The sequence below is a fragment of the Hyla sarda genome, chromosome 2, assembly GCF_029499605.1.
Source record: "Hyla sarda isolate aHylSar1 chromosome 2, aHylSar1.hap1, whole genome shotgun sequence".
NCBI lineage: Eukaryota > Metazoa > Chordata > Amphibia > Anura > Hylidae > Hyla > Hyla sarda.
In genome coordinates, this window is record NC_079190.1 from 369535419 (window position 1) to 369554689 (window position 19271).

The following is a 19271-nucleotide window of genomic DNA, read 5'->3' on the forward strand; positions in this document are numbered from 1 at the left end:
AGTTTTTGTTACAGTCATATTGTAGTGATCACACATGGCCAGGCGTCACTGTGCGCTGGCTACGAAGGAGCTACAGGTATCAGGCCAATCAGATGTGGTGTTGGCTCTCACATATTTAAAGGGGTACTCTGACCCTAAGACATCTTATCCCCTATCTTATCCCTTATCCCCTATCTTAGGGCCGGAGTATCCCTTCAAATTCCCTGCTCAGCCTCCAGCCTTTACTTGTGATTGCAGGTCATCACCTGCGTTTGTTCCTGTCAGTTTAATTTAGATATTTGACTTCGGCAAGCCCTTGACTATTATTTGGCCTACTGGTTCTATACTTTGGTTTGTGACCTGATTTCTCATTTGCTGTTATATTCTGTACCTTGCTGGCTTCTTGGGTGTGACTTGGCTTCTTTGACTTTGTTTTGTTTGTCTGTTTGTTGGTTTGCTGTTACCTGTTTTGTTCTCCCTAGTTTGTGCTTTTGTTTACTCATTGTGTCTTGACCTGCTCCCTGACGTTTGCGCTGTTTTTTTAAATTGTATTTGAGTTTGGTATGCCCTGTACCTTACTCAGAGTAGGGACTGTCATCCAGTTTTGGATCCATTGCTTAAAGCAGATCAGCAAGTAGGCAGAGTAAGTGGCTGTGGGCGAAATTTGGGCTGCACTATTCCCTTCCCGATGTAAAACATATTCCCTATGGGGAAGATTTATCAAAACCTTTGCAGAGGAAAAGCTGCCCAGTTGCCCATAGCAACCAATCAGATTGCTTCTTTTATTTTTAACAAGGCCTCTGCAAAATGAAAGGAGCAATCTGATTGGTTGCTATGGGCAACTGGGCAAGTTTTCCTCTGCACAGGTTTTGATAAATCACCCCCTATGTGTCTGATTTTGTATGTAATCTGTCAACAACAAAAAATCTTGACAAGCGCAACTGGATGCAACATAATGGAGCTTCTCTTTCCTAGAATTATTGCATCTAGTGGGTAATAACAACTCAATACGGCACTATACAAAGTGTTATAGTGACATACAGAATGACTACAGCTCCATAACATAGATCACTGTGTGGTTGACATGTAGTCTTCTGTACACAACCGTGCAAGGTGCATAATGCTTAACCCAAGAGCTCTGCTGGTTCAAAGCCCCACAAAAGGGAAATTCAGTGAATACTGTGCCGACAACTGATTATCCATTAAGCCACATGTTTAAAACAGTTTACTTCTTGTGGCTTACACATTGACAGCACATGTTGCCAGTTCATAAATGACACAAAAAAGGCTGCAATGTCGAATGTATCCTTTAAAAAAATCCCACCTAGAGTATATTGCATTTGGAAAAAATATCACAAATGTCCAAAAGGTAGGTAAGAAAGCTTTATATTATGCTAATGACTACTAGCAGAGTGCAGTACAGATGTAATTCTTCATCCGCATCATTGCTTCAAGTTCTTGCTTATACTTCTACCGGTTCTACTGGCCTGTCCTTATACATTCTGGACCTCTTAAAAGTCTTAGTTTCAGTCTGGGACATTGGCATGTCCTGACCCGCTTTACTCTTATTATCTGCTTTTGTTATGTATTGGGCCCCCTGCAGCTACAGCCAATGCATACACAGCTTTTGGAATGAGTTATTCACCATATTATTCTTCATTAGCTTATACCACATGACTACTTAAAAAAAACAATATGATTTCGATACCAGTTAGCTGGGAAGCCTTGAAAGCTCAAGTTAAAAAGAACTCTCATTTAAACTTTAAAACTCTTTTTGCCTCCTTGATGGACATGTAAATGGCTGATAAAGCTTCCCCTTTGGCTGTCTTGCAAGCAGAGATCTCCTGTCTCAGACACCAGATACTCACCATTTTAGATAAACAGTCCATGTGCCACCGTAATCACTGTTAACTATCACACACTACATTCTGCACTATTAGCTCTTCTACTGCATGTCCAGTACATGCTACCTCCCTCATTGTAGAAGAATTGTCTGTCTATTACGCACAGCTGTACAACCTCATTTTTATCCCCTCAACACCTATTGTTCACCATCTTCAATAACTATCTCAAGGCCTATGCCCCCCCCCCCCCCCCCCTATGCCCAAAATGGACTTTGCTGTACAGAAGGTGACCTTTGTGAAAAAGGATATTCAGTCTGGTAAAAGCCTGGGCCCTGATGGGTTCACCCCTAGATTTTTTTAGGTTCTTATTGACCATCCAACTCATTCCCTTGTGGAGGCCATTTATGCTATTTCTACTGGTGCCTCCTTTTCAACCCAATCGATCTAGGCACACATTATAGATATCCCAAAAACTGTGTGGGAATTATTGCCCCATTTCTCTAATCAATGTGCATAAGGTACTGGCTTTCCAGCTCAGCTCTCTGATACTCAAATTGATTTATAGGGAACAAGTAGGGTTTTTTTCTGGATTTGAAACACAATAAAATCCCTTTAATTTATTTTTCATATCAGGTGCACTAGGACCCCCTTCTACCTTCTTACAGTAGATCCTGAAAAAGTATTTTAATAGGATGCGCTAGGGATTTCTAGAGGTGAGTTTGTGCAAGATACGACTTGGTGCCCGATTCAGAAGTTGGATTATGGTCCTCTATGATAAACCTATGGCCCAGAGTAATAGGATCCCTCTCAACCAAATTTTCGATCTTAGACAGGATGTTCAGAGATTTTGCTCTGGCAGAACAACTCATCACCATGGGCGGTCACCATTGGCTAAACCAAACACAAAAAATAATTCTTTGCTTGTAACCTGTTGATTTATGTGCGGTCACATTTTTACAAATGAAATACACCTGAAATAACACTGTGTGAACATAGTCTTAACATACACACAGAAATTATCCTAGTGAAATTCATCCTAGGGTGGTATCACCTATTGCATCCTTAGGAAAACAACATTTTTGTTAGTTTTTTAGGCATTTTTCTCCACTTTAGTGCACTTGTGTGTGTGTGCATCACATCCCCCCCCCCCCCCCAAAAAAAAAAAAAAAAAATTAAATGTCCCTATAGTGTTTATGTTCGCTACTATGTTGCATTGCAAGTTGCATTTTATTTGCCTTTAAGAGATTTAATGAATGTCTCCAAATGTGTTTATGAGGGACATTGTATTAAATCATATGTAAAATGAAAAGATAAATGTGGAAATATTAGTGCATAAGTAAAATAAAATCAGCTTAATATTCTGCAATGGAGAATGAATAAATGATTACCCAGAATTTTTGTGTCCTTGGGATTTTCAGAAGCAGGTACATGAATGAGTACAAGTGACTCTCAGCAAACAGGTGAGAATGGAGACTTATTATAAAGTTCTTGTTGGTTCAGATGGAGACCAGACATCTGCTTCCTCTTCAATGCCAGAGTGCTTGTATTTCAATGGTTTGGTCCTTTTTCCTTTGTACACATAGCGTGTTTCCTTTTCAATTGAAATATAATTTTGAAACTGAAATAGTAATGTGAGTAAACAGATAAACAATGGCTGCCATGGGGCAGCTGTCAGAAATGAATGCAAGGTGCTGTTCATAAAACAAAGAGATCAGTCAGACATGCAGGAGTTGAGATTAACCCCTCATCAACATTTATTTGCAAGTAAGGAATAAACTTAGAGGAAAACGACAGTTGTGAAATGTTAGAGCATTATGTAGCTAAAGTTTCTATCACGTATTACAGAATTTATTATTATCAGCTCTAGTGATAATGTTACTTATCCACTTTATTTATGACTTCTGATGAAAAAATTGTAATTCAGCAGATTACTACAGAGCAGTGCATTGTGGGGGTATAGATAACAGTCATGTGATTAGACCTGATAGCTAATTTGCGGTTTGTTTCCCATGAGCGGCAGCAACAATTTGGGTACAGCTTTGTATGCAACTCAAAGATTGTAAACAAAGAGAAAATCAACAAAACAAAAAATAAATAAAAAATAAATAACAGTAATCCATAGTAATTACCCTATTTTTCGCCCTATAGGACGCACCGGCATATAAGACGCACCCAATTTTAAAGCCACCGGCTGTCCGGGCATGCTGGGAGTTGTAGTTTAGCAACATCTGGAGGTCCGCAGGTTGAAGACCACTGGTAGGAGGTAATACTCACGTGTCCTTGCCGCTCCAGACCCATCACCGCTGCCCTGGATGTCGCAGCGTCCCTGTGGTGTCCCCGACGCTCCGGACGTCTTCTTCCCCAGGATCCACGCTCTCCATCGCCGTCATCACGTTGCCGTCATCACGTCGCTACACACGCCGCTCCTATTGGATGACCGGACGGCGTGCACGATGACGTCATGATGTCGAAGGAGAGCACAGGCCTTGCAGGGGATCCCGGAGCAGACACCGAGGAGGCAGGTAAGTTCCCTCCCGGTGTCCTGTAAGCTGTTCGGGATGACGCAATTTCACCGCGGCGGTCCCGAACAGTCCGACTGAGCAGCCGGGTTAGTGTTATTTTCGCTTCAGACACGGTGGTCACCTTTGATCGCCGCGTCTGAAGGGTTAATACAGGGCATCACCGTGATCGGTGATGTCCTGTATAAGCCGCGGGTCCCAGCCGTTGATGGCCGCTGGGACCGACCCGATAGGTGTGTATTCGCCGTATAAGACGCACCAACTTTTCCCCCCAGTTTTGGGGAAGAAAAAGTGTGTCTTATACCGCAAAAAATACGGTACTGCTGCTTTCAAAGAACTAACTGATACTCACAGCAGTTGCTGTGTGGACTGAAAGTAACTTTCTCTTTGTTACTTTATAAAGAGCAGAAGAGCAGCAGGGACAAGAAGTGGTGTTGTACGGGAAAAACAGAGCCACCCAATGAGTAGGGGAGCAGGGCGACCATTTACAATCACTAGACCAATGCCAAGAGAAGAAAAACATGTTGACTGAAGTTGGCCCTTCAATTATTTTTCATAACGCAACATTGATTTTTATCACTTATTTCTATATCCTTTCTGTTATCAACCTTTGCTCCATTGTTTTATATTCCTTGTTGTTGTGTTATTAATTAACTCAATATAAAAGATTTTGAAAGAAAAACACCAATGAAAACATCACAAAAAACCCTCACAAAACACTTAACGAAACCAGCCGAAGGCCAGTTTCAGGTGAGCATGATGTTGACACATTTATGATGCTTTCAGATCATTAGACCTGTGATCAGTCTGGGGCCTACGTCCATAATACAGAGATGAAAATGCAGCTGAAGCTGACTTCAGAGTAAATTCAATCATGCAAGTTTAATATGTTTTTTTGTTTGTTTTGTTTGCAGTGTTTACAGGAAAAGTTACCAAATATGTTGTCTACTGACATTGTATTTCACCACTTTCTAGGTTTGACCTTGCCTGTTCTGACACCCAGGTCGCTACCTTTAGCAGGGCTCGACCACACAGACGGCTGAAGAGATACAAGGCACAGGAGGGATAAGGCAGCTCGCAGTCAGGATAGCAGAAGGTCAGGGCAGGCAGCAAAGTAGCGTAGTCAGGACGTAGCAGGAGGTCAGTAGGCAGGCGGCAGAGGAGCAAGGTCAAGTCACAGAACAAAGGATCAGATACACGGTAAGGCAACTCTCAGGAATGCTTTCTCTCAGGCACAAGGCAACAAAGATCCGTCAGGGAAGTGAGGAGGGTGGAGGAATTTATCAATAAGCCACAGGTGAATTACACTAATGAACGCACTGGCCCATTAAATCTTAAAACTCCGGCAAGCACGGGCCCTAGGGGATGGGGACACGCGCACCGGTGCAGAAAGGCAGAGGCTGGGGCAGGAGAAGCACCAGGAGAGTGACGGACTGAGGCTCGCATGCGTGAGCATCCTATGATGCGAGTCCCAGCCCCGCTGGCAGCAGCAGGTAATGGGACCATGCGCTCACGGCCAGCGTGTGCGGCCGGAGCGCATAATGTAACATTTACCTCACTGGTATCTCCCCTTATGACTTTCTAATTGCCTTTGTTGAAGCAGAACTGTCTTTTGTGTACGACTACCAAAGGACTAAAACAGAATCCTTTGCAGAAAGGATCAAAACCTGCAATTTTGATTTACCTATTAAGAACACTGATAACATGAACCAAGGTTTTTTTCTTCTTATATCTCTGTACCAGAATGCCCTCTAGAAAACTTTACATGATAATTGTTCTACCGTATTTATCGGCGTATAACACGCATTTTTTAGGCTAAAATTTTTAGCTTAAAGTCTATCTGCGTGTTATACGCCGATAAGCCGCTGCAGTTCAATGATTTAAAGCAGGCACTTTAAATCAATGAACTGCAGCGGCTTTTGCAGGTGCAGAGACCTGCCGTCGCTGCCGGCTTCTCTGCCCCTGCCTGTCCTGGGGTCCAGAGACTGCCGGCGCCGCTGCCCCATTGCCTCCCCACATCCCCGTTTTTTCTGACCTCAGGAAAGGCAGGGGGCGAGAGGCCGTCGCTGCCCGCTTCTCTCCCCCTGCCTTTTCTGGGGTCTAGAGCCCTGCTGCTGCCGCTTCTCTCCCTCTGGCTATCGGCGCCGCTACCCCATTGCCGGCGCCGCTGCCCAGTTGCCTCCCCCGTCCCCGGTTGTATAATTACCTGTTGCCTGGGTCGGATCCCCGCTGCTTCTAGCCTCCGGTGTGGCGTCCCCTGCGTCATTGCAATGCGCTGCACGGCGCAATGACGAGTGACGTCACTCATCATTGCGTCTCGAAGCACACAGCAACGACGCAGGGGTCGCTACACCGGAGGCCAGAAACAGCGCGGACCCGACCCCGGCAGCAGGTAATTATAAAACCGGGAATGGTGGAGGCAATGGGGCAGCAGCTCTGGCAATGGGTGCCGCTGCCCCTTCTCTCTCCGTGGCTATCTGCGCCGCTGCCCCATTGCCAGGGGGAGAGAAGGGGCAGTGGCGCCGATAGCCAGGGGGAGAGAAGCGGCGGCAGCAGGGCTCTAGACCCCAGGAAAGGCAGGGGGAGAGAAGCAGGCAGCGATGGCCTCTCTCCCCCTGCCTTTCCTGGGGGCTTCTGCGGGGTCAGAAACAGTGTATCGGGGTATACACATGCACACACACACACACCCTTATTTTACCAAGGATATTTGGGTAAAAAAACTTTTTTTAACCAAATATCCTTGGTAAAATGAGGGTACGTGTTATAGGCCAGTGCGTGGTATACCCCGATAAATACGGTATTTATTCCCCTCAGACTCTTGTATTGATTATGTTTCTATTTGTGCAGCAGACACAATCCCATCCACTCAGAGGATGTAACCATCTACACCCTGTTCCAAATTATTATGCAAATTATATTTTTCTCATGTACAGTACCTAAATAATTGATGTAAATAACAGTCATCATAATTCTCATGTTATTAACTATTAAGAGTACAATTCAAATTTTAGTGAACAAACCTCCTAATGTTAACAGTATTTTTTTTAAAACATAAAAAACTTATAATGCACTGTTCCAAATTATTACGCACAGTAAGTTTCAAATCACTTTATAGGTTGTAAAAAACTGAAAATTGTCATTTGCTGTGTTTGCAGCATATTAACTGAAATCAAAAGCAATTTCAATCAAAATTTAACATTTTAACTTTTTTTTTTATCTCAATGACCAGGCTCTTTTTTTTATTTTATTTGACATGTATCTCTTTAAATGGTAATAACTTTAGAACGCTTTTTCTGAGCAGAGCGATTCTCAGATACTTTTTTCGGGATATATTGTACTTTATATAAGTGGTGCATTTTTGTTGACACATGCAGCATTTTTTGTGAAAAACTGAAAATGTGGGCGTTTTTTTATTTTTCTTTTAATGGTGTACATTGTGCGGTAAAAGTGATGTTATATTTATTCTGTGGGTAAGTACGATTATGGCAATACCCATTTTATGTCGCTTTCTATGTTCTTTTAACTTTTCTGAGCAAAGTTCTTTTTCTGCCATTCATTTTCCAACAGCCGTAACTTTTTATTTTTCGTCCGATGTAATTGAGTAAGGGCTTATTTTTTGTGGGATGAGCTGTACTTTTTATTGGTATCATTTGTGAGATATGTGCTACCTTTTGATCTTTTTTATTCCGCTATTTATACCAAAATTGACGAATTTTGCGCTTTTTTCAATGTTTGTTATGGCGTTTATGGCGGGATAATTTACATTATAGTTTTATAGTCCATGTCATTTCGGATGTTGCAATACCAATTATGTATATGATTTGTGTTTTTGATCTTTTTTGGTGATCATACAGGGCTTTTATTGGAAAATGGGCATTTTTTGAATAATTTTTTTTACACTTCAAACTTTTATTGAAGAACTTTAAATTTTATTTTTTACACTTTTTACAGGTTATTCTATGCTGCAATACATTTGTACTGCAGCACAGTATGACCTGATCAGCTGCACACAGCACAGCCTTTGCGATCCAGCCTGTGGCTGGATCTCACAGGCTTCCGTAGCAGGCAGACAGGAGGTCATGATCTGACCTTCTACTGCCATAGCAACCAACGGCGACCCGCGATCGTATTGTGGCGCTGCCATTGGTGAGCTCTCCACCTGTCAACACCATAGATGCCGTAATCAGGATTAATCACGGCATCTTCGAGGTTAATGCTGCCCGGACCGGGTCCCACTACCGATCTCCTGCACTGCCCGCGGCAGTGCCGGAGAACGTTATGACGTATGCATACGTCCCATCTCGTGAATGTGTCGGGTGCTGGGACATATATGCATATGTCCTATAGCGGGAAGGAGTTAACGGGTCATTTTAACATAGGACTCCTTATTTGATAGCAGCTTCACAATTCTTGTATCTATAGAACTTGTTAGTTTTTGGACAGTTTATTCTTGAAATAGTTTGCTAGATGTCAGAATAGCCTCCCAGAGCTGCTATTTGGATGTAAACTGCCTCCCACCCTCATAGATCTTTTGCTTCAGGATGCTCCAAAGGTTCTCAATAGAATTGAGGTCAGGAGAGGATGGAGGCCACACCATGACTTTTTCTCCTTTTATCCCCATAGCAGCCATTGATGAAGATGATTTCCCTGTAACAGGGAAGAAAGTGTCAGTCAGAAACTCCACATACTTTGGTCTTCTTTACACCTTCAGGGATCCTAAAGGGGCCGACCAGCTCTCTTACCATGATTACGGCCCAAAACATGACTCCACCACCACCTTGCTGATGTCACAGACTTGTTGGAACAGGGTGGCCATCCATCAACCATCTACTACTCCATCCATCTGGACCATCCAGGGTTGCATGACACTCATCAGTGAACAGGACTGTTTGAAAATTAGTCTTCATGTATTTTTCTGCCCAATGCAACTGTTTCTGCTTGTAAGCATTGGTTAGTGGCGGCCGAATAGAAGGTTTATGCACAGTTGCATGACTCTGGAGGACTCTACATCTTGATGTCCGTGGGACTCCAGAGGCACCAGCAGCTTCAAATAGCTGTTTGCTGCTATGTAATGGTATTTTAGCAGCTGCTCTCTTGATCCCATGCATGGATCTGGCAGAAATCTTCCTCAATGTGCCTTTATCTGCATGAACCCGTCTGTGCTCTGAATCAGCCACAAATCTCTTAATAGTGCGATTATCATGCTGATTCACTCTTTTCAGTAGCAGAAAGATCTTTTTTCTTCCCCATATTGCTTGAAAATGGTGCTCTTAGTAGTTTTTCACTAAATTGGGCTCACCTGGCAATCTAATTATCACAGGTGTCCGAGATTTCAGTGATCAAAAGGTGCCTGAGACACAATGCCATCCATGAGTTAAACTGAAAAACAAAATATTTAATCTTTGTGACACTTAAATAGAATTTGCATAAAAATATGGAACAGGGTGTATATGTTTAATATAACTTTTAGATAAAATATTTTTATTGAATGTTTTAGAATTGGCATTTGCTGTTTTTTCTTTATTCCTTCTTTGATTCAGTATTCACGAAAAAATTTAATATTATTATATTATTTAAGCCTTTAAATAAAAGACTTCATAGACAACTGCATTTGGGCAGCAACACATTCTGCCTACAGGAGATTTTAGGACATCTCAATCTAAACATATAGGCTGGAGCTACTATGGAGCTTCTGCTCTTCTGAAGTGTGTCTTTGGGAATATAGAAGAGCATTTCTGAGGTCACACACAGTTGCTGAATAATAGGGCTTGTCTTACAAAGTGTGTCAATACAGAGTAACTTCCAAATTGTTGGAATTGATCCCTTCCAAAATGATGGAATTGTGGAAGCAAAATACATGTGAAAAAAAATTATAGAAGAAAGTCCAAGGGCAATTTATTACTCCTAGCATTTTTATAAGCTGAAAGGATCAATCTATTATTTGCATGGAAGACATTGTCCTCTATTGATAAATAGTATTTTGAGAACTCTCGGCATAGTGTGCTTTTCCAATAACTCCATAATTCAACATTATGTCAGTTCTGTTCCTCTTCCAATATAGACTCATCTAACTTGCAGATCTAAAGAAGTTCTGTTCTATGGTAAATCCATTAAACATTTTGTATGAAAATACCAAACCAAATGTCCTCCTGCTAAATGGATCATGTTTGCCATGTCCTGAAAAGAAAGTCTACAAACATAAACCACAAAACTTTTTTTTGCTTTTTTACTTTTTCAATTTTTTGTATGTCGACTTAAGTTCATTGCACTTGAAAATATTTTTTGTAATAGTGACTGAAACACTTCAGCCTTATTCTGATCTATAAGTTATAGATGTGTGTCCAAGGTGATAACATTTACTGGAACTTGATATGAAGCAGGTGTTAGGAGCCTGTTACCCTTAATCTCTTACACTTACCTCTTCATGTTATAGCACAAAGCTGCAGTAGTTTGATCATAAAGACCCCGTTTATATGTTTTCCAGGTGGTTCCTGGTCATTAAAGTGCATACTAGGGAAATATTTGATACACATTGAAGAAGACCTATTTATATTTATACCAATTTTTTTTTTTTAGTTGTTGAATCTCACATTGCAAAACTTCTTATGACAGCATTTAAACACATTCAAACGTATTAAAATGTTTTAACACTTTTCTCAGGAGTTTTTAGCTAAAATGAATGTGTTCTGTTTATATTCTGGTAGTACTAAAGAAGGGAAAGACATAGCATCAATAAATCTCCCCTTATTTAAGCAATTATGTTAAAATTATTAAATCATTGAAATAAATATAGTTGTACTGCCCATCTACAGGAGTTGGATCAAGCATCACCTGAGTAGTTATTGTGTTGACTGTAAATTTCTTTTATACAGGTTAAGTTCACTTTTGTCTATTACCATGTATTGAGTTAATCTCATACACAAAAACTGTGCTCTCTGCTGCCACCTTATTATACTAATGAAGGGTGCGGGTGAGCGCATAGAGAGCAGAGCATAATAATGAATGGGGTGGGGCCTACAAGGGATCATGCAGGAGACAAGAGAACTTTGCCAGCCTCCAATGCATGCTGGGGAGCATTAGGAATAAAACTGTTTTCAAGAAGAACACATCATCTAGTGAACGTATTTCTGTGAGTAACCCCATATATTACAGCTCTTTACACACACTAAAACATAGTATACTGGTTTAATGCAGGTAAACTTGCTGTCAAATTCTGTTTAACTGTTTTGGTGATTTCTGCACATAGTCTGTGCTACAATTTTAAAAAATTTATCTTAAATTTGTCCCCCGAACCCATTGAAGCATTACAATTAAGTACAAAAGAAGTGTTACTAAATCAACGATTAGTGAACAGCAAGTAAGTGAGAGAAGTGCTTAGCCACATGCTTCTTCCGGCACATTCCAGATCATTGGGGGTCCAAACACCCAGACCCCAACCGATTTAAACTCATTGCATGTCTCTGTGGCACGTCTATTTTATTATAATTTTTTTTCAATATGGTAACACTTTAAGCTTGTAATTTCCTCATGACCACATTCTTGCCACATTCACCAATGCCATGCATGTAAAAATATATTACACATGCCCCATTGCAGAGGCTGGAACTTAGTTTCATTGGATTACTTGAGACAACGTCAAGGCACCATATGGTATTTTAATGGCCGCACATCGCCAACACAAATAAGGAAGGCTATTGTCTGCTAAATATGTACATGAGGATTTAAAACAGATACCATTACAGCTTCCAATAAAACATAACTGTTGAGATTTTATTAAAAGCAATATGTGCAGCACAGTAGTCTTTTTGTAATTTGAATTTGTTTTAACTTCAGCAGGATCCCCAGGAGGTTTTCTGTTGCGGCCCTCAGAGCATCTGTTTGGTAGCAGTAAGTCATGAGAAGTCTGAATGCCAATGCAGAATTTGTGTGTTTGGTTCCAAGCCATATATATTCATTTCTTATTGAAAGAGTTCCACACACATCTGCACCACAGAAGTAAGAGAAAGAACCTGAGAGACCCAGTCAAAGGACACATCACTTCCCATCAGCAGGATGGAAATGCTTCGGGAATATGAACTTCAGTACATTTTATTTGGCATCACTACGAGGATTTATCCGATTTCTGTTATTCTGTAATATCTCATCTTTCCTATATAACTTGTAAATATTATAATGTTTCACAAGATGAGCGTTTATGCACATACCATCCTAAAGCATGTTCGGAGATTTCCTCTCTACATTCTTCATGCTTGCAAAGTATCTGTAGCGGAAATTAAAAGATTCAATTCCTACTAGGTTATGCAGGCCTGTGCCCAAAATCAAGAATTGTCATGTATTTTTAAAGGGACAGTATGCTATTGTGTCATTCTTTTTTATCTTTTTATTTAGCTAGTATCTTTCTAGGAACCCTAATGCTAAAGAGGAGTAATAAACCTGTAAACCAACATTTTGACATTTTTTTTGAGATGTTAGTGGAAAATACAGTGAATAAAGGCCATGAGATGAAAAGAATCTTGAAAATTCAAAAACATTATGAAAAGGATTTAGAGCTGACAGATTCCCTTTAAATCTAATAAAAGATAACACTTTGTCCATTCTGAAAGGATCTTAAAAATAATTTTATAATACATAAATGCAGAATACAAACATAAACATCACTAGAATAAGATGGCAGAAATACATGGATGAGTGATTTTCTCTCCGGCTCGCTGCTCCCCTTGTCTCGTTGCATAAGACCTATTGTATAATAAGTAACATAGTAACATAGGGGGAGATTCATCAAACTCTGTGCTAAGGAAAAGTTGACCAGTTGCCCATTGTAACCAATCAGATTGCTTCCTTCATTTTTTAGAGGCCTTTTTGAAAATGAAAGAAGCTATTTGATTGGTTGCTATGGACAACTGGTTAACTTTTAATCAGCACTAATCTTGGTGAATCTCCCTCATAGTTCATAATGTTGAAAAAAGACCAGAGTCCATTGATTTCAACCTATATCCCTAATGAGTCCATACTGAGATGTCGGGCAGGGAATAGTGCATTGCTCTTACCCAGGACCACTTTCCCTTCCTACTTGCATACCCCCCCCCCCCCCTTATACAACAGATCCACAACTGCACAGCAGTCCCTGCACTATATAAGATAAAAAATAAATAATAATGAAGATAATAATAATAAGTGGTTCTTTCATGAGGATCTTAACCAGTCCTCTACCTGAACGATTTTCACATTAATTTCTCTTTACGTATGACCCCCACCTCTGTCTAAAAAAAATCTCTTTCCCAGTTTTTATTTTTTATTTTTTATACAGAGCTTTTAGTTTTTATATCATTCTGCTGGTTTAGTCTTTTTATTAACAGAAAATGATTGCTCGTTTTGTCTGAATTTGAGTACAGACTGATGTTTCAGATAGAAAACAGTTATGTTTATTCCATTGTTGTTCTCTCCCTTTGTACCTTTGTAAAGCTCATTTTCTATTAACACCAATGAAATATTATCACTATAATTGTATACTTGCACCGTGTGTTGACTGTACAAAAATGTCAGTGCTGGATGTATTTTTGGTCTTAGTTTTCTTGCACAAACTAAAAAGGAACAGACAAATGAAGTTCTATTTTAGTCAAACTTTCAGCTTAAACTTCTGCTTATAAATGATATAATACATACAAATCGTATTCACCTAGTATCAGCCAAAATATGTTCACCAATGCAAAAAAAGGTAGACAGTATTTACCGTACAGTTGATGTTAAGAATTCAGCATCTCCTTTTTAAGTGTTCTTAGCTTGTTTATTGTACTCCTGGCCAAATGAAGGACTGTTTGGCAGGGGAAGTTAGCATATGACCACTTTTGTAAAAATTACAGTACAAACCCAACTGCACAAATAGGGAGCACCTCAACATTTAAGTATAAAGCACTATTGATTACCTTATTTATCACTATCACACTAGCACCTTAAAATCAGAAGTTTTTTTTAAGTGAAACACTATCAAACCCAGAATATAAAGAGTGACTTTTAATGTACCGTATATTCTCGAGTATAAGCCGACCCGCATATAAGCCGAGGCCCCTAATTTTACCTCAAAAACCCAGGAAAAGTTATTGACTCGACTATAAGCCTAGGGTGGGAAATACATCAGCCCCCCATGTAATCATCCCGACCCCCGTCCTCATCCAGACCCTCGTCATCATCCAGACCCCCATCATCATCCCCCCCTTCATCATCACCCCGTGTCAATCCCTTCATCAGTGGTCTTCAACCTGCGGACCTCCAGATGTTGCAACACTACAACTCCCAGCATGCCCGGACAGCCATTGGCTGTCCAGCCATGCTGGGATTTGTAGTTTTGAAACCTCTGGAGGTCCGCAGGTTGAAGACCACTGCGGCCTTCGTCATCATCCAGCCCCCCCCCCCCCTTTTGTTTTGTACTCACCTCCCCTCGGCGGGAAGTTAGGTTGAGCTGGTCCGGGCCATCTATGCTGCAGGTACCGTCCGGTGGGGATGGTTAGTCATTGCGGGCTGTCCATTTTCACCGGGGGGGCCTCTTTTCCGCGCTTCGGCCCCGGCCCCAGAGTAGTGACGTTGCCTTGACAACGACGCACAGGGACGGCCGGAAGAAAGATGTTCCTACATCCGAAACTGCCGGCGTAGCCTTTGAGCGCCCCTTACCGTCCTCGTCTATGCCGCGGGGATCCCGGACCTCGGGCCTGCAGCTGTTTACCCGCGGTGAGTGCACGCTACCCTTTTCCATTGTAAGATTTGTAAATTACTTCTATTAAAACATATTTACCCTTCCAGTATACTTTTTAGCTTCTGTATGCTACAGAGGAAATTATTTTCTTTTTTTAATTTCTTTTTTGTCTTGTCCACAGTGCTCTCTGCTGACACCTCTGTGTGTGTCAGGAACTGTCCAGAGCAGCATTGGTTTGCTATGGGGATTTTCTCCTGCTCTGGGCAGTTCCTGATATGGGCATCAGGTGTCAGCAGAGAGCACTGTGGACAAGACAAAAGAGAAATTCAAAAATTAAAGAATTTCCTCTGTAGCATGCAGCTGCTAAAAAGTACTGGAAGGGTAAAGATTTTTTAAAAGAAGTAATTTACAAATTTTCTTTGTTACCAGTAATTTACATATCTGTTTAACGTTCTGGCACCAGTTGATTACAAAAAAATGTTTTCCACTGGAATACCCCTTTAAGAAGGTATGGATATGTGTAACAGCAATGGGTGTAGACTGTGCTATCTAATCAGTTTGACTTCAGACAAACCTTGGAACCAGAATCTAAGTACTTTCTAAGTTTCCAAAATGCAAAACCTGGACTTCTGCTAGAGGGTATCAGGTCAGTTCTGAAGAATGGTCCTAATTTGGATAAATGTTGGATTTTGGTTCAGACATCACAGAATAACTTTGCTAGGTTTAAACCACAATATTACTCAAACAGAGTTAAGAAGGGCAGGCAGCCTTCCATAGGTAGTGCTAGGCAGGGTTATGTGGAGGATGGACTGAGTGCATGCTGGCCCTGTAAGTAGCAGGGAGAGTATGTGCACACCCTATGGTTTAGACCAGGAACAGCAGGAGAGGAAGCTGTATGGTAGTTGGGGAAAGTGAGCTGAGCATGGACTGGCAGCCTGAAGTGGTGAATGACATGAAGCAGGTGGGGATTTCATTTTTATGCCATTCACTGTGCAGTAAGGTCGGCTTGTTTTCTTTGCTTCTAAGGTTGGTTTGATTATAATGGTAAACGATTTGTACAGTTTTCATCATGTTTTACTACATTTAAAAAAACATAATTAAACTTGTAAAAGCACAAAGCTGGGGAGGATCTTTTGTTGCACCATTATCTGCATCAGTACCATTTTAGCATTGATCAGACTTTTTGATTGTTATTGATTTCATTTTAGTTCACCCATTAATAAACGTACGTTTAAAAAATAATTATTAACGCATGTTAAACAACCCCAAGTCAATGGGTTTTTTCGTTTACCCGTTATCACCGTTATAGCCCGTCATGACTAACGGACGTTAGTTGTGACGGAAGAAATAACGTGACATGCACAAATTTTTCGCCCGTCACAAGAAACGGGTAAATTAACGAACGTTATTTTTAACATTGAAGTCTATGGCCGACGGATGTTAGTAAATACACCCGTTAATGCCCTTTATTATAACGAACGTTATTTTTACTGAGCATGCTCAGAAGAGGTGACATCAGCAGACTCCTGCAGTGCTGAGGGACTACTACTACTCCCATCATGGAACAGACTTTTTTCCATGCTGGGAGTAGTTATTCCCCACTGCGGGAGTCTGCCGGTGGCTGGGGAGGTTACATTCGTGTTTATACTACTACCCCAATCATGGAACAGACTCTGTCCCATGATGGGGGTTGTAGTACAGGGGCTGAGGGATTGATCACACCGGGTCTCACTTCTGACACCCGATGCGATCAGAAGTTATTAAGCAGGGGAGCGGGCGGCATGGTCCGCAACCCTGCGATCACAATGTATTTTTTACTTTCATTTTTAAATTCCCCTCTGGGAGCCCTGAATGCCCAGTACTGATGAGTCATTCAGGGATCCCAGCGGGGTTTTTAAAATGGACAATGTGAGGGGGAAATATGTATATTAAAAGTGTTGTGGGGGGCGCTATATATCTAGCCCCCAGCGCATTTATAATATGCCTCCCGCCAGCACATTAATAAAAATATGACCCCGCCTGCGCATTAATAAAAATATAACCCTGCTAACGCATTGATAAAAATATGACCCCCGCCAGCGCATTAATAAAAATATGACCCCGCCAGCGCATTAATAAAAATATGACCCAGCCAGCGCATTTATATGTATATATCTATACCCCCTGCCAGCGCATAATGTGACCCCACCAGCGCATTTGTCTTAATTTTCCATTGCAGAGCTATAGGTGAATGGTATATCTATCAGAACGCATTCAGAAGTCGCCGGCCAGATAATCCTGATAGATATACTATTCATTAATAGTGTTGAGCGGCATAGGCCATATTCGAATTTGCGATGTTTCGCGAATATATGGACGAATATTCATCATATATTTGCTAAATTCGCATATTCGTAATATTCACGTTTTATTTTCGCATATGGGAAAATAAGCATATGCGAAAATTAGCATAAGTGAAAATTCGCAAATGCAAAAAATAGCATATGCGAAAATTCGAGCACCAGTCTCACACAGTAGTATTAAAGCCTGCTTTACACCACACAAGCTGGAAGCAGAGAGGGGTGATCACTGTGATGTGTACTGTGAAAAAAAAAAAAACTAATATTCGTAATTACGAATATATAGTGCTATATTCGCGAATAAAATTCTCATTGCGAATATTCGCGAGCAACACTATTCATTAATAGCGCCGGTGGCTGCATATGTATATAGATGTGCTGGGGGGCAGACACATGCCCCCCGCAGTGCTTCTATAAACAGTACAGACCAGAAGTTTGGACACACCTTCTCGTTCAAAGAGTTTTCTTTATTTTCATGACTATGAAAATTGTAGATTCACACTGAAGGCATCAAAACTATGAATTAACACATGTGGAATTATAGACATAACAAAAAAAGAGTGAAAAAACTGAAAATTTGTCATATTCTAGGTGGAAAGTGACCCCAAGTGCAGTCACAAAAACCATCAAGAGCTACAAAAGAAACTGGCTCACATGTGGACTGCCCCAGAAAAGGAAGACCAAGAGTCACCTCTGCTGCGGAGTATAAGTTCATTCGAGTCACCAGCCTCAGAAATCACAGGTTAACAGCAGCTCAGATTAGAGATCAGGTCAGTGCCACACAGAGTTCTAGCAGGAGACACATCTCTAGAACAACTGTTAAGAGGAGACTATATGAATCAGGCCTTCATGGTAGAATATCTGCTGGGAAACCACTACTAAGGACAGGCAACAAGCAGAAGAGACTTGTTTGGGCTAAAGAACACAAGGAATGGACATTAGACCTGTGGAAATCTGTGCTTTGGTCTGATGAGTCCAAATTTGAGATCTTTGGTTCCAATCACTGTGTCTTTGTGCGACGCAGAAAAGGTGAACGGATGGACTCTACATGCCTGGTTCCCACCGTGAAGCATGGAGGAGGAGGTGTGATGGTGTGGGGGTGCTTTGCTGGTGACACTGTTGGGGATTTATTCAAAATTGAAGGCATACGGAACCAGCATGGCTACCCCAGCATCTTGCAGCGACATGCTATTCAATCCGGTTTGCATTTAGTTGGACCATCATTTATTTTCAACAGGATAATGAGCCTAAACACACCTCCAGGCTGTGTAAGGGCTATTTAACCAAGAAGGAGAGTGATGGGATGCTGCGCCAGATGACCTGGCCTCCACAGTCACCAGGCAAAAGGGCCAACAAGGGCCAAGCATCTCTGGGAACTCCTTCAAGACTGTTGGAAGACCATTTCAGGTCACTACCTCTTGAAGCTCATCAAGAGAATGCCAAGAGTGTGCAAAGCAGTAATCAAAGCAAAATATGGCTACTTTGAAGAACCTAGAATATGACATATTTTCAGTTGTTTCACACTTTTTTGTTATGTCTATAATTCCACATGTGTTAATTCATAGTTTTGATGCCTTCAGTGTGAATATACAATTTTCATAGTCATGAAAATAAAGAAAACTCTTGAGAAGGTGCATCCAAACTTTTGGTCTGTATTGTACATATGCAGCCGCCTCGCTATGAACGAATAGTATATCTGTCAGCATCATCGGCCGGGCGGCTGCTGGATGCGCTGCTGACAGATATCACATATAGCACTGCACAAATGCGCTATATGTGACAAGTATGTCTGTCAGCAGCGCATCCAGCAGCCGCCCACCAGCGCATTAATAAACTGACAGATATACTATTCACTCATAGAGCGGCGGCTGCATATGTATATAGAAGCGCTGTGGGGGGCAGA

At 41.3% G+C, this 19271-nt stretch overlaps 1 long non-coding RNA gene across 1 annotated transcript in view; it reads right to left on the reverse strand.

The window, feature by feature from the left end:
* Positions 1-12602, reverse strand: part of LOC130357965 (uncharacterized) — a 29096-nt gene extending 16494 nt beyond the window's left edge. The window contains exon 1 of the long non-coding RNA XR_008889344.1: positions 12547-12602. This is a non-coding gene — a long non-coding RNA (uncharacterized LOC130357965). The remainder of the gene's footprint in view (positions 1-12546) is intronic.
* Positions 12603-19271: the final 6669 nt, after the last annotated feature.